The following is a 14,277-nucleotide window of genomic DNA, read 5'->3' on the forward strand; positions in this document are numbered from 1 at the left end:
TTGGTTCCTTAACTAGTATTTCACTGTGAGAATGAACCACAGACTGATTATGTTTTCTGTAATTATAAATAAGTTGTATGCTTACTTAACAATCATTGAATGTGTCAGGTTTACCAAGTCACTCCTGTTAAAGTTAGGAGATTGGTTAGGAAAACAGTGAAACGTTGAAACTCGGAATGTCTAGAAATAAACAAAACTGAGAAATTCTTTCCTTGCAATGCAAGGAACTTACTTTCCTGTGCCCAGAGACTTAAATATTCTCCTTAAAATATGAAACAAACAAAGTAAATGTCAGAAGTATCTTTAAAACACATTATGAAAGAATTGTTCCTAAAATAATAAAGCTAAATAGGATCCCAAATTTCTTGGTGTTTGGACATGGTCTCTTGTTAAGCTTTAATCCTAGATTGAAAAATTCAAAATAGGAAGATGTTAAGACCACTGGTTGTTTGAAAATACTCTAAAATGTAACACAGTTGACAAACTTAAGCTGTATTTTCTGTCTTAGTCTTTATAGATTACTGTCATGGCCTTTGGTAAAGTAATCATAGCTTTTAGATAGTAAAAGGGTCATGAAGACAAAATTCCTCTTATTACTGTCTCATCACATGCTCAAACCACATCATTGTCTTGACTAGTTCTTCTGTTTTGTGCTAAATCACTAAATCTAGGGCACTGTTGTCTCAGGTGTGCAAATGCAGATCATTTTTCTGGTCTGCTGCAGTTGCATACATAACAATGTCCCTTTCTGTTCTTTTCTTGGCCCTTCTTCAGTAAAGAACCCAAAGAGAATCTCTAAATTTTAGGAACAAAGGTTCTTTTATTTATTATTCCTGAGATAACCAGGGAAACTGCAAAGGAACAAGAATTGGGCTCAAGAGACCGAGATTCAAAATAGTTTTACCCATACTGTGGGGCAATGAAATAAGTTTCTCTAAAATGTTGAAATAAATATTTAATATCTATTATACACTGTTATTTTGTAGTAAAAATGAGATTATACATGCATCAATAACTAGCCCATCGATTGACATATTTTAATAAATTCTGGTAGCTTATTAATTAAAACCACATATACTAAGAAAAATGGGATAATAATCTGGGTTTTTTTCCCTGAATGTATATGAAATATGCATATTTTATTCTTTTCTTCATACAATTCTCCATGTTTTTATTTAAAATATAATTAATAGCATAACATAATCAATGCAATGTAATTAATAATATAATTAAAATATAAGATATTATGGTTTACTTTTTATGATTAAAATTTTGACATTTTTTTATTTATCAGTGGGTAAGTTTACCATTTGTGAATAAGTTACAGTGAGTGTCCCTGAGGTGTTGATTTGAAAAAAAAATAACTAATAAAAAGAAGGTTACAAACAGTATGTTCATAATACTGTAGGGCAGTTTATAATCAATTTGCAATGACTGTTCTGTGCTCCTTCTTGCCATAGCCTCTTTGAAGAAAAGTACACAGAAAAGGGTGAAAGTCTACAAGCTGAAGAAACTAGAACCTTTGATTTCAGGGACCTTACAGTCAATCATCTTTTGTGTGGGTGTGCTTTTCAATTATAGATAAAGGCTCTGTCCAATAAGGTACAGCCTCTTAACCATGCCAAAAAATATCTATCAAAGAAAGGATGACTCTAGAAAAATGTAATGTCTTTTATATAATGTAAGTCACACAAAGGGAAACGTATTATTTGTTTCAATGCAAGAGAAAGGAAAAGGTAAAGCAATCATTGAAAATATACAGGGGCAAGGTTACTTTGGGTATATAGAGAAAGAAAACTGAGTATTCTTGCATAGGAGAAGGTGAATTCCTAAGATACTAAATTAAAATGGCCAAAACCTGCTACAGGAGTCTGAAAACAACGTTTTTCTGTTTGGTCATATTTGTGGCAGTTTTTGATCTATCCTCATTTTACCTGATTTCAAAGGTTTCTTTAAAGGTATTTCATAATTGCCACTTTAAATGAATTTGGTTTTGAGGTCTTCGACATTTGTAATACAACCATGTGTAGATTGTAGAGTCTCAGCCGAAGATCACAGAGCTATGGCAATGTCTAATTCTACCTCCTGATAGAAAGGTTTGTTCTGCCATTGAAGGATGTTATCATTTAAAGAACTAAATGGTTGTATTGGACAAAAAGGGTGAGTGGTCTTTTTCACTGCCTGCCTGATTCTTTAGCTGATAGTTAATAGTGTAATTGTTAATAGTGTAATTGTTTTGTTGAACAAAAATAATGGGTTAATTAAGATATTTGCTCTGACACAGGCACAATAATTCTGCAACTCAACAGGAAAAACACATTACTCCTAAATGCTTATCTTTTAAGCCGGTTTGTTCTTTTTCCTTCATTTTTGGAAGTCAAAGGCATTAATTAATCCAGATATATTTCAAAGTGATCACTGTAAGTTACTTTGCATGAGCTATAAATCTGAGAATAAAAGAAACACTTTATAAACTTCAATCAAGGAAAGATCAGGAATGAGTGGTGAAAATTTAAAGTTTCTTATCAAAGCTGTTAAAATATTATAGGAGCTGACAGATTCAATAACTTTGAAAACAATGCCTTCAATAGTCTCCCAGTCAAAACACATCTGTCCTTATTCAATGCTGCTAGAGAAATTGGTTAAAGAATAAATTAAAGGTTGGTATATGCAATTCTCCCTTTTAGAAAGACTAAATGGATTTCATGTGTGGAAAAGACTATATAATAATTATAGATAGAAATATCAAATGCATAATTTTAGTGGCATTTTGGCAAACACTGTTAGCAAAGTGGGTCATATTCTAGAAAATAGTTTTGTAAAAGTAACTGAATTTCAATGACAGTAACCAGGCAGGTGATAAAGTTCAGTGGTATAGTTATATTCACAAGGTCCTGGATCGAATCCCCAGTACAGTTTATACACACACACATATACAAAAAAAAAAATTGAATGGGAAATGGAAGACAGGAATCATGATTATCTATGGTGAATGTTGTTAAAAAATTATCTTTCTTGAAACATGCGGAAAATAGTTACTATGAAATATATATAGATTCCTTGGATAGAGGACTGATTAATGGAATATTAATAAAAATAGAGGCAAAGGACTAAGATTAGAACTAGTCACTCAACTTATACGTTTATTAGTTGTAGGACTTTGGGGAAAGCCGCTTCAGCTCCCTGGTGTGTTTTTTCATGGGTACAATGAGAATAGTAATAGTACTTATAGCAGAGTTGTTATTAGAGATAAATGAATCAATAATAATGAAACACCCCAAATAGTGCCTTAAATACCGTGAACTCCATGCTTACATGTGTTAAGTACAGTGAACTCCATGCTTACATGTATTAAATAAAAACCTAAAGATCCAGAGATTAGGGATTTAAAAGCAGGATGGAGCCTGTCTCCGCCTGTTTAGTGGCTGGTACCACAGAGCACTGGCTCAACAATACACCATTCAAGATGAAACGCAGTTATGGAATTTCTTAATATTAATAGCAAGATAAGCCTCCTAATTACTCCCAGCTAATTAAACTGATGAGAGAAAATAAGAAAGAGAAGTGACTAAATAAAGTGAGATATAAAGATTCAATTGCCCAAGACTGATCCTTTAGCTTGGACTCCCTGGCAACCAGTTGACTTCCTGCAGAGCGGAACGTGGTAGGAAATGAGAGCTGCTGATGGTAACCAGACACAGCTAAGTGTCCAAGGCTGTCAATCTTGGTAGAACAATGAGAATGCATCAGGGCTGTCCTCATATACAGTACACACAACACTTCTGCATCAGATATGATGAGTGCAGGGCTTGTTCCCTAGTCAAGCAGATTACAAAAGCTTCACAGCTCTACAGCCAGTGAGCTTCTCTGTAATTCTGACATCCGTCTCCCTGAGGTCCTGTGTGCTGCCCTAGAAGGAGGAACCAGGCCCAAGTTATAGCTCTTGTGTCTGTATGTTTCCCCCATGGGTGCTGCCCATCTGATGACTCACCCTTGTTTGCTTGATGGAGGTTTTAAGCAAAATCAGCTTGGCCCTCTGAATTCTTTCACAGTTTTTAAAGTATGAATGAAATATGTAAGCTTCATCATAACGCTAATGTTCCTCTTTTAGGTACTGGTGAACAAAACCAAAAAGATCCTGCTTTATCTATATCTATATTTTAATGCAAATAACAGTTTAATGCTTAGGTTCCTATTCATCTATATGTGTACCCATGTAGACTTTGTGATAAATCAAATGACAATAAATGAAGGTAATAAAATGAAAACCAGATAAGGGAGTAGAGAATATCATGAAATTTCAATTTCAGATAGTTACCTGAGCAGTCCCCACTGAAAATATGAATTTTGCACAAATATTTGTAAAAAGAGGAAAAAAATGCCATAGGTAGTAAAATGGGTACAAAGTCTCTGGGGACAAGAAAGTAAAAGGTACCCTGAAGAGTAAACAAGAAAGTAGAGTTGGAGGCAGAGAGTGGGCCAGAAGGTGGGGAAATGAGTCAGGTAATGTAGGACCCCAGGTGCCAAACTGTAGACTCTGTTTCTTGTTCAGATTGAGAAGGATGGCCGTTCAATGAGCTTAAGAAGATCACCAATGTGACTGTGATCTTACTGAGCTGCATTTTATTTTATTTTATTTTATTTTATTTTTTTTTATTGGATGTTCACAACATTACAAAGCTCATGACAAATCATATTTCATAGATTAGAATCAATTGGGTTATGAACTCCCATTTTTACCCCAAATACAGATTGCAGAATCACATCGGCTACACATCACATTTTTACATACTGTCATATTAGTGACTGTTGTATTCTGCTACCTTTACTATCCTCTAATATCCCCCCTCCCCTTCCCTCCCATCTTCTCTCTCTACCCCATCTTTTGAAATTCATTTCCCTCCATGTTTGTTATCCCATTCCCCTCTTAAACTCTTATATATATTTTTGTATAACAATGAGGGTCTCCCTCCATTTCCATGTGATTTCCCCCTTTTTTTTTTTTCTCCCTTTCCCTCCCGCCTCATGTCTCTGTTTAATGCTAATCTTTTCTTCCTGCATTTTAAAAGGATCATTCAATAGTCCCTGAGGTGCCCCACTGACAGTGGCCTTGCCCACAAGGGGGAGCACTGAAGATTATGAGTAGTAGGCAGTTGAATCTGATTATGTTTTTAAGGTACATCGATTTCCTGCTAGATTAAGAGGATCAGGCAGTAGTGTTTTCAAACAATGAGAATTTCAGATACAGTAGGTTTGTGCTTTCATAGAGGTGAATGACATATTTATCTTTCAACATAAAGATACAAAGTGATACTTACATTTATGTTCAATACCATATTGCATGTCAGATCAGTTATTTAGGATGAATGTTTAGTGCAAGTTTTGGAAATTCCATAGACGTTTAAAACGGTAAAATGTAAAAACATACATCATTCCAGAGGAGAAAGAAAAAAAAAAGACAATGTGCAATTTCCTCCTTTGCATCCCTCAACATGCTAAAATAAATTTTCTTAAAAGAAAGAAATGTTTAAAAAGAAGTACATCTAGAAATAGTAAATATAAAGAAAAAATTGGATTTCTATCAATATTAATATTTGGATGATAAGTAAGAAAAACCACTTTGAAGGAAGGATGGGTCCTTATCCTTTCAAATGAACAAACACCTTAGAAAAACTTCTGAAGTATCGATTTTTAGAGTGAATATCTATGTCATCCCTTAGGTCACAGACAAACCACTACAATAGACTGGCCTGATTTATCGCCTTCCAGCAAATGTAAGGCAGGTGCATAAAAGTGAATAGGGCCTGTGAATCCCCATCCTTTGTGGGAAGACTTAGTTAAATGTGGTCTGCTCTGAAAATTTATAGATTGCTAAGTATACAGCCAAGCAAGCAGGATATGGTTAGAAGAGTGAGCCAATAATGAAACTCTAATGTTCACCCACAAATATTACTTTCTGCACTAGCTTTCTAGAAATATTGTATTTTGGTAGGGATCTATTCACTTCTCCAGAAAGTACACATTCTTTTTGATGAGTCTAGAGGAGCGGGTAGATATTCAAAGATGACGAAGATAAGATTCCTCATGGGAGAAGTAAATAATGCATTGCAATACGAGAAACATTACGTACCGGCACACAGCTTAAAAGCTAAATCAAAAAATGCACTTGAAGACTCTGAATTCTTCATTCACTCTCACATTACCATGGTGTTCATTATCTAATTATCATTATATTTGCTGTATAACTATAAAATCCTAAAAAATATGTACTATTTTCTCTACTTGTAGATTATATATAATAATAGCATAATATATGTATATTTCCTTTAAATATTGCTTTATTTTTAAAATATTCTCTATTCTTATGCTAAATGCATGTCTAAAATGTAATAGACATACACATATGCATAATATATGCGTGTGTATATGATACATATGCACAAAACTATTGAAAGAAAGAAGAAAATCCTATCACATGTAACAATGTGGAGAACTTGGATGACTTTATATTAAGTGAAATAAACCAGACACAGAAATACAAATACTGCAGGATCTCCTATGTGGGGGGAAAATATGCAAATCATAGAAGCAGAAAAAAGAGTGATAGTTACCCGGAACTGGGGTGAGAGAAGGTTGAGAATGATGTTGGTCAAAGGATACAAAATCTGTGTTAGACAAAAGGAAGAAGTTCAAGAGATCTACTATACCAAATGGTAACAATAGTTGATAACATCATATTGTATATTTAAGAATTGGATATTTGAAGATAGATTTTATGTGTTCTCACTATAATTAAATGATAAGTTTATGAGAAAATGCTAATATTAGATTGATTTAGTCATTCAGTAGTCTATATGTATTTTCAAACATCATATTTTACATAATATGTACTTTTTATTTTAGATATAAAGATAAAATATTGTGTATTGCTTATTTACTTAAATATATCACAGTTTTTCTACTTATTGCCCTGATAAAATGGCATTTAGGGTATTTACCTTTGTTCAGTATTAACAACAATACTACAGTTTTTAAGTGTCTCCTTCCATACATAGTAGCAAGGAATTATGTAGGATAGACAGCTGACTATGAAATTACTGAGTCAAAGGATATTGAATTTTAAAATTAACTAGGTATTGCTAACTGAAAAGGGGCGCTTAGACCTATCTCAGAAGTCAAAGGAAACTCTTGAAGGACAGCTAAGTGAGCCATCAGCACGATGGGATTTCTGTTTTGAATTCTCTGGCAGCAAACTTAATTAGAATAACGCAAACACTTACAAAGACCTGAAGGAGGCATGGCTTAAAACACATGTGAAAAACACAAAAAGAGGGAGACATTAACCAATATCAGACAGCTCACTGAGAAAGAGAAAGATGGTAAATTTAGGGTCAACCCTTACTAGTGGACTTGGACTCTTTTCTAGTTCCTATCTCTGAGTTATTCATGTATGCAGGTAAGTTGATTATCATTTTCTCTTTCTTCACACACTAAGTTGAAGACAGAAAACAGTTTTGTATTGTAACCAACTGGGTGTAGAATATTTTTTAGATTTTTTTGTGAAAGCATATGATAATGTTTACAACTTACCATTCTGGAGTCCATTCACCGTATTTGAATCTCTTTAGTATGTGTATCTTCTGCTAGCTCCTACACTTTATTTTCGGTAAAACAAAGTTAATATTAAAACCTACCCTATTAGGTTGCCATTAATATTAGTAAAAGTAGTACATATACATTATGGAGCACTTGATAAGAATCAAGTAGACTGAGCACACAGGAATTTTTTTTTTTTAATTCAGTAATCACTCCTTCTCTTTACTACTACACCATTACTTTTAATCTGATAAATTATTTTATTCATTATTTTATGCACGTTTGTGTGTGATAATCAAGATTGAACTGGGGGTACTTTACCACTGAGCTACATCCACAGTCCTTTTTATTTTTTATATTAAGACAGGGTCTCACTAAGTTGCTGAGACTGGCTTTGAACTTGCGATCCTCCTCCTGGCTCAGCTTCCCATGTCATTGGGATTATAGAGGTGTGCCATCATGCGTGGCCCAATTAATTATTCCTTATTCTTCAAGATACAATTTATATTTCTTCAATTTTGAAGAAGGCGATTTATATTTTGTAATGTCTTTTCTGAATAAATGATTATGATGTTCTCAGGAGGAAGTCTAGACCTGTAGGAGTCGTCAAATGTTACCCCTTCCTATGGAAGGAGAGTTAGAAGAGATCAAAACTGCATACAGATAGGACTTTACAGTTTGCAAAATCCATTTTAATGTGGAAATACAGAACATACTTAGATAAGTTAACTGAAGGTTAATGGATAAAGATGTGTGTTTTGGTTACTCTAGAAAAATGATAGAGCTAGTTGTTTTATGCCAGTGATTAAGATAAAGTAGAAATGGATGGGTAGAAATGGATGGGTATTTCAGATGGTGAAAAAGAAGGAATAATTGAATACTTTTACTGGTGGACGGGAAATTCAAAATATATCTCCAAATAATCATAATTTTGTTCCAGGTAATATTATGTTGGCAGATCTCTCATAATTTTGTTTGCAGTTATTTCCTCTGAAAGGTTCAGTAGTGGTAAAGCACAGGGTGGCTTACTTCGTTGGTGCAGGTTTCAAGTGAAGGCGTGTCTTACTGTCATCCTATGCAGGTGGCAGTACTAGGGTTATGATAAGGGAGATAGTTTAGGTTAGCCCAGTTATAGTTGACTGCTACTGGCATCTAGTGGGTCATTGCCACACATTTGGAATGCACAGGACCCTCCTCACAGAGAATCATTACCCATGCTAAAATACTAACAATGCTAAGTTTGAGAAAACCTGTCCTATTCTGACAGCAGAGCTGTTCCTCACAGAATTTTCTGAAATCTTTAGGTTCTCCGTGCAAAAATTATTGATGGGCAAGTGTTAAAAGGGAAAAAGAAATTGGATGCCAGGTCTTAAAATATTGTTTCAAATAACAATGATGATGATGATGATGATGATAATTATAATAAACAAGGATAACCTTCTCTGTTACAATTAAAACATTGATAAATACTCATTGCTAATAATGTGCCTTTGGTGTTAAAGAATGATATGATAAATGGCCCCATAGTTAATTATTTCACTACAGCTTCAACATTTAAAATACAGTTGTGAAAGCAATTAATCCAAACTGGATTAGTGTTTTGGCAGAATGGTGATAAATAAAATGTCAACATCTCTGGCATAAAAATCGAACTGCTCCCATCCCAGGTAGGGACTCCCACCACCTGAATATCCTGTGTTCTTTATCTTTCTCATTTCCGTCACTGTCACCAACATTATACAGAACAATGAGCTTTCTATAGACAAAAATAAATCTATCTTATTTTTCTTGATCCACCTAAGTGAAATTGATTTCTCTTGTGTTTCTAGAATCTTGTCTTCATGGAGAGAAAGAGAACCTAATACCTTGATTCTAACATGTTGTCCTTATCATGTAAATCTCTGGAATACATCCCATTAATGCTCGACTATTTCTCACTGTTCAATTGCACTTGATCTAAACTCTTTCAAACACATTTTTCTCCATATTGCCATTTACCATAAATACAAATATCGAGCTCTAAACTTGTTAGTTACATATTTTAAAACCACAAATGTCACCCCCTTGCAGTAGGATAAAATGCTTCATAGTACACTGTGACTATATTTGGCAAAAGTCTGTCCAGTTTTAACCACAATTAGATTCCTTCCTTCCCTTTTAGATTTTCACTAGGCACAAGAGTTGTCATTCATAGACAAACCATGAATGTCCTTGGTTCTTATTTTTATATGCTCACGAGTCCTTATTTTTCATATGCTCATGAGTTTTCACTTGAATGTTTTCACGCATGTTCTAATTAATTCTTCAAGGCCTGGTTCGCATACCATATCTGAATCCTGCCACTATTTCCACTTGACAGCCATATGCTATTTTCCTTTGCTTTACAAGTCCTGAGCCATTCTGTTGCTTATAATAAATCCGTCTTTGTTGTTCCATGTTTCTATGTTTCACTATGTTTGGGGATAAAAAAAAACAAATACTTCTAAATGGCTTATTTCATTTGGATCCATTACCAATTTTCATCAAGGCTTCTACCATTTGGCAAAAAATGTGAATGTCACTCTATTTGCCTTTGTGAGAATGATGTAGTAATCAAAATGTAGGCAGGAAGAAGATGTGAGATTCAGGAAACAAGCCCAGTTACACTCTGGATAACTGGTCCCTAATTCTCCAAATGGGTACTATAGGATAAAAATTATGTCCACCCTAAAAGTCACTCACTCTTTTAGTTCATGAATCTGACTTTCCTTAAGGTATTCTTACCTTCACTACACAGGTCGGACAATAATATAGATGTATTCACATACCGCTTTTCGTAAATCTACAGCTAACTATAGAGGGTATTAGAAATCATTTCAAATGCAAGGTGGCTGTTATTATTCCGTAAGTATTTGGGAAAGCATTAACATGAAGTATACGTGGATAGAATGGGCATACACATTTTAGCCACTTAATGTTTTTGTAATACAACTAGAAGTGGCATAAAATAAGCTATGTATATTGAATAAATATTTAGCAACATACATTATAAATTTTAAGCGACCGAAATAAAATATGCATAAAACATGGAACTTACTAGTATTCTTACACTGTTTCCTTTCTAAGAAGTCATTGACACTAGCACTATCTGAGGTACAGAATACTAGGCTTGAGAAAGAGAGAGGGAGCCATCCAATAAGCCATTCTAAATTTTTATTTTTTAGTGGGAAGTACAGGGGATGGAACTCAGGGGCATTTGGCCACTGAGACACATCTTCAGCTCTACTTTTTTTGTATTTTATCTAGAGAAAGGGTCCCACTGAGTTTGCTTAGCCTCTCTCTTTTGCTGAGGCTGGCAGTCCTCCTGCCTCAGCCTCTAGAGCCCCTGGGATTATAGAGGCATGTGCCACTGCACCCAGCGAGCCATTCTAAATTTAACTAAGATAGAGTAAATAGAATAACTTTGTCTGTGCTCCTGCACAGACAAACATGGACTGGAAAGAATTTTCAGGCAAAAAAAAAAAAATAGATGAGCTACAGATACAGCTCAGTGGTAGAGATTCTGTGAAATAGATGAGCTACAGATACAGCTCAGTGGTAGAGCTCTTGCCTAGCAAGTGCCAAGACCTGGTTCAAGTTTAGAGCACTGTGAAGGGAAAAAAAAAAGATGGGCATCTTAAAGTGATATAGGAAAATCCTTTAGTCCTTTCCTTTATCTCCTGCTTTACCATTCTATAATTTTCTCAATATCTATGGTTAAATTTTCCTATACTTTTGTTCCTTTTTCCTATCAGACTTTAAACAAAATGACGTTTTTCTCTGCTCTTGTCACAGAGGAAGTTCTCTGAGAATTAGAATTAATCAGATATAAGTTTAGAATCCTAGTTTCCCCCCAACTTTGGGCAAGCATATGATCACAGTAAATTATAAAACTTTATTAAAATTCAATTCCTTGGCTAGAACAAGCACTGCACCCTGGGGTTGCTTCCAACATTAAATGAAATGTGCCAAGAATGCCCTTATTAGGGTCATTATTAAATAGTTTAAAGATAATCAGTTTTTTTTTCTTTTTTATAGTTTAAATCAAGTAGTTGTAAGAGGAATATTTTCAAACTGAACACAATTTTTTGGTTGTTTTTATAACTTAACAAGGTGGGATTAACTTGTAATTATAGCCCATTTCATTTATATATAATATAGATTGCTTAAGCGTGTACCATCTAGAGCTGCACCTTCCAATACATTTGCCCCTGAGCATAGGTAGCAATTGAGCACAATGGTAAATTACATATGACTTGTCTAACATGTGATATGAGTACAAATCATACACCAGATTTTAAAGATTTAGTATTAAAAAATTTCATTTTTTAATATTGATCTCATGGTGCAATGATAATATTCTGGATCTCTTAAGTTATATAAAATATATTATTGAATTTAATTCCATCTATCTTTTTCTTTATTGTTGATTTTTTTTAAAAAATGACAGCAGAATGCATTACAATTTTTATTACACATATTCAGCACAATTTTTCATATCTCTAGTTGTATATAAAGTATGTTTACACCAATTCACGTCTTCATACATGTACTTTGGATAATAATGACCATCACATTTCACCATCCTTACTAATCCTCTGCCCCCTCCATTTCCATCCCATTCTTCTGCCTGATCTAGCATTTATCTATTCCTCCCATGCTCTTCCTCCCTACCCCACTATGAGTCAGCCTCCTTATATCAGAGGAAACATTCAGCATTTGTTTTTTTGGGATTGGCTAACTTCACTTAGCATTATCTTCTCCAACACCATTCATTTACCTGCAAATGCCATGATTTTATGCTCTTCTATTGCTAAGTAAAATTCCATTGTGTATATATGTCACATTGTTTTTATCCATTCATCCAATGAAGGGCATCTAGGTTGGCTCTACAGTTTAGCTATTGTGAATTGTGCTGCTATAAACATTGATGTGGCTGTGTCCCTGTAGTATGCTGTTTGTAAGTCCTTTGGGTATAGACTGAGGAGAGAAAATGAAGACAAGAAGCTGGGTCAAATTATGGTTCCATTCCCAGTTTTCCAAGGAATCTCCATACTGCTTTCCATATTAGCTGCACCAATTTGCAGTCCCACCAGCAGTGTATGAGTGTACCTTTTTCCCCACATCCTGGCTAACACTTAGTGTTGTTTGTCTTCATAATAGCTGCCATTCTGTCTGGAGTGACATGATATCTCAGTGTGATTTTGATTTGCATTTCTCTAATTGCTAGAGATAATGAACATTTTTTCAAATATTTGTTGATTGATTGTATATCCTCTTCTGAGAAGTGTCTGTTCAGGTCCTTGGCCCATTGGTTGATCGGGTTATTTGGTTTTTTTTTTTTTTTGGTACTTAATTTTTTGAGTCCTTTATATACTCTATAGATTAGTGCTCTATCTGATGTGTGAGGGGTAAAACTTTGCTCTCAGATGTAGGCTCTCTGTTCACCTCATAGATTGTTTCTTTTACTGAGAAGAAACTTTTTAGTTTGGTTCCAATCCATTTATTGATGCTTGGTTTCAATTCTTGATCTATAGGAGTCTTATTAAGGAAGTTGGGGCCTAATCCCACATTATAAAGATTAGGACTTACTTTTTTTTTCTATTAGATGCAGAGTCTCTGGTTTAATTCCTAGGTCTTTGATCCACTTTGAGGTGAGTTTTGTGCATGGTGAGAGATAGGGTTTTAATTTCATTTTGTTGCATATGGATTTCCAGTTTTCCCAGCACCATTTGTTGAAGAAGCTATCTTTTCTCCAATGCATGTTTTTGGCACCTTTGTCTAATATAAGATAATTCTAATTTTGTGGGTTAGTCTCTGTGTCCTCTATTCTGTACTATTGATCTACCAGTCTGTTTTGGTGCCAATACCATGTTGTTTTTGTTACTATTGCTCTGTATTATAGCTTAAGTTCTCCTATAGTGATTTCACCTGCTTCACTCTTCCTGCTAAGAATTGCTTTAGCTATTCTGGGTCTCTTATCCCTCTAAAAATGGGAAAAAGACAGGGATTCTCTCTTTTACCACTTCTTTTAAACATAGTTCTTGATACACTGGCCAGAGCAATTAGACAGACAAAAGAAATTAAAGGGATATGTATAGGGAAAGAAGAACTTAAATTATCACTATTTGCTGACAATATGATTCTATACCTAGAAGACCCAAAAAGCTTCACCAGAAAACTTTTAGAACTAGTAAATGAATTCAGGAAAGTAGTAGGATATAAAATCAAACCCATAAATCAGAGGCATTTTTATATATCAGTGACAAATCATCTGAGAAGGAAATGAGGAAAATTACCCCACTTACAAAAACCTCAAAAAAAAAAAAAAGATAGTTGGGAATCAACTTAACCAAAGAGGTGAAAGATCTATACCATGAAAACTACAGAACCCTAAAGAAAGAAATCAAAGAAGACCTTAGAAGATGAAAAGTTCTACCTTGCTCTTGGATAGGCAGAATTAATATTATCGAAATGACCATACTACCAAAAGCACTATTGCAATTTTGATCAAAATCCCAATGGTACTCCTCATAGAAATAGAAGAAGCACAATCATGAAATTCATCTGGAAAAATGAGAGATCTATCTATCTTTGTAAATTTTCTAGAAAGTTAAAAACTGCCCATGTGGTGTATACTGTATTTCTTCTGGAATGCCCTAG

The sequence above is a fragment of the Spermophilus citellus genome (assembly GCF_964194105.1).
Source record: "Spermophilus citellus genome assembly, chromosome: 17".
In the NCBI taxonomy this organism is placed as follows: Eukaryota; Metazoa; Chordata; class Mammalia; order Rodentia; family Sciuridae; genus Spermophilus; species Spermophilus citellus.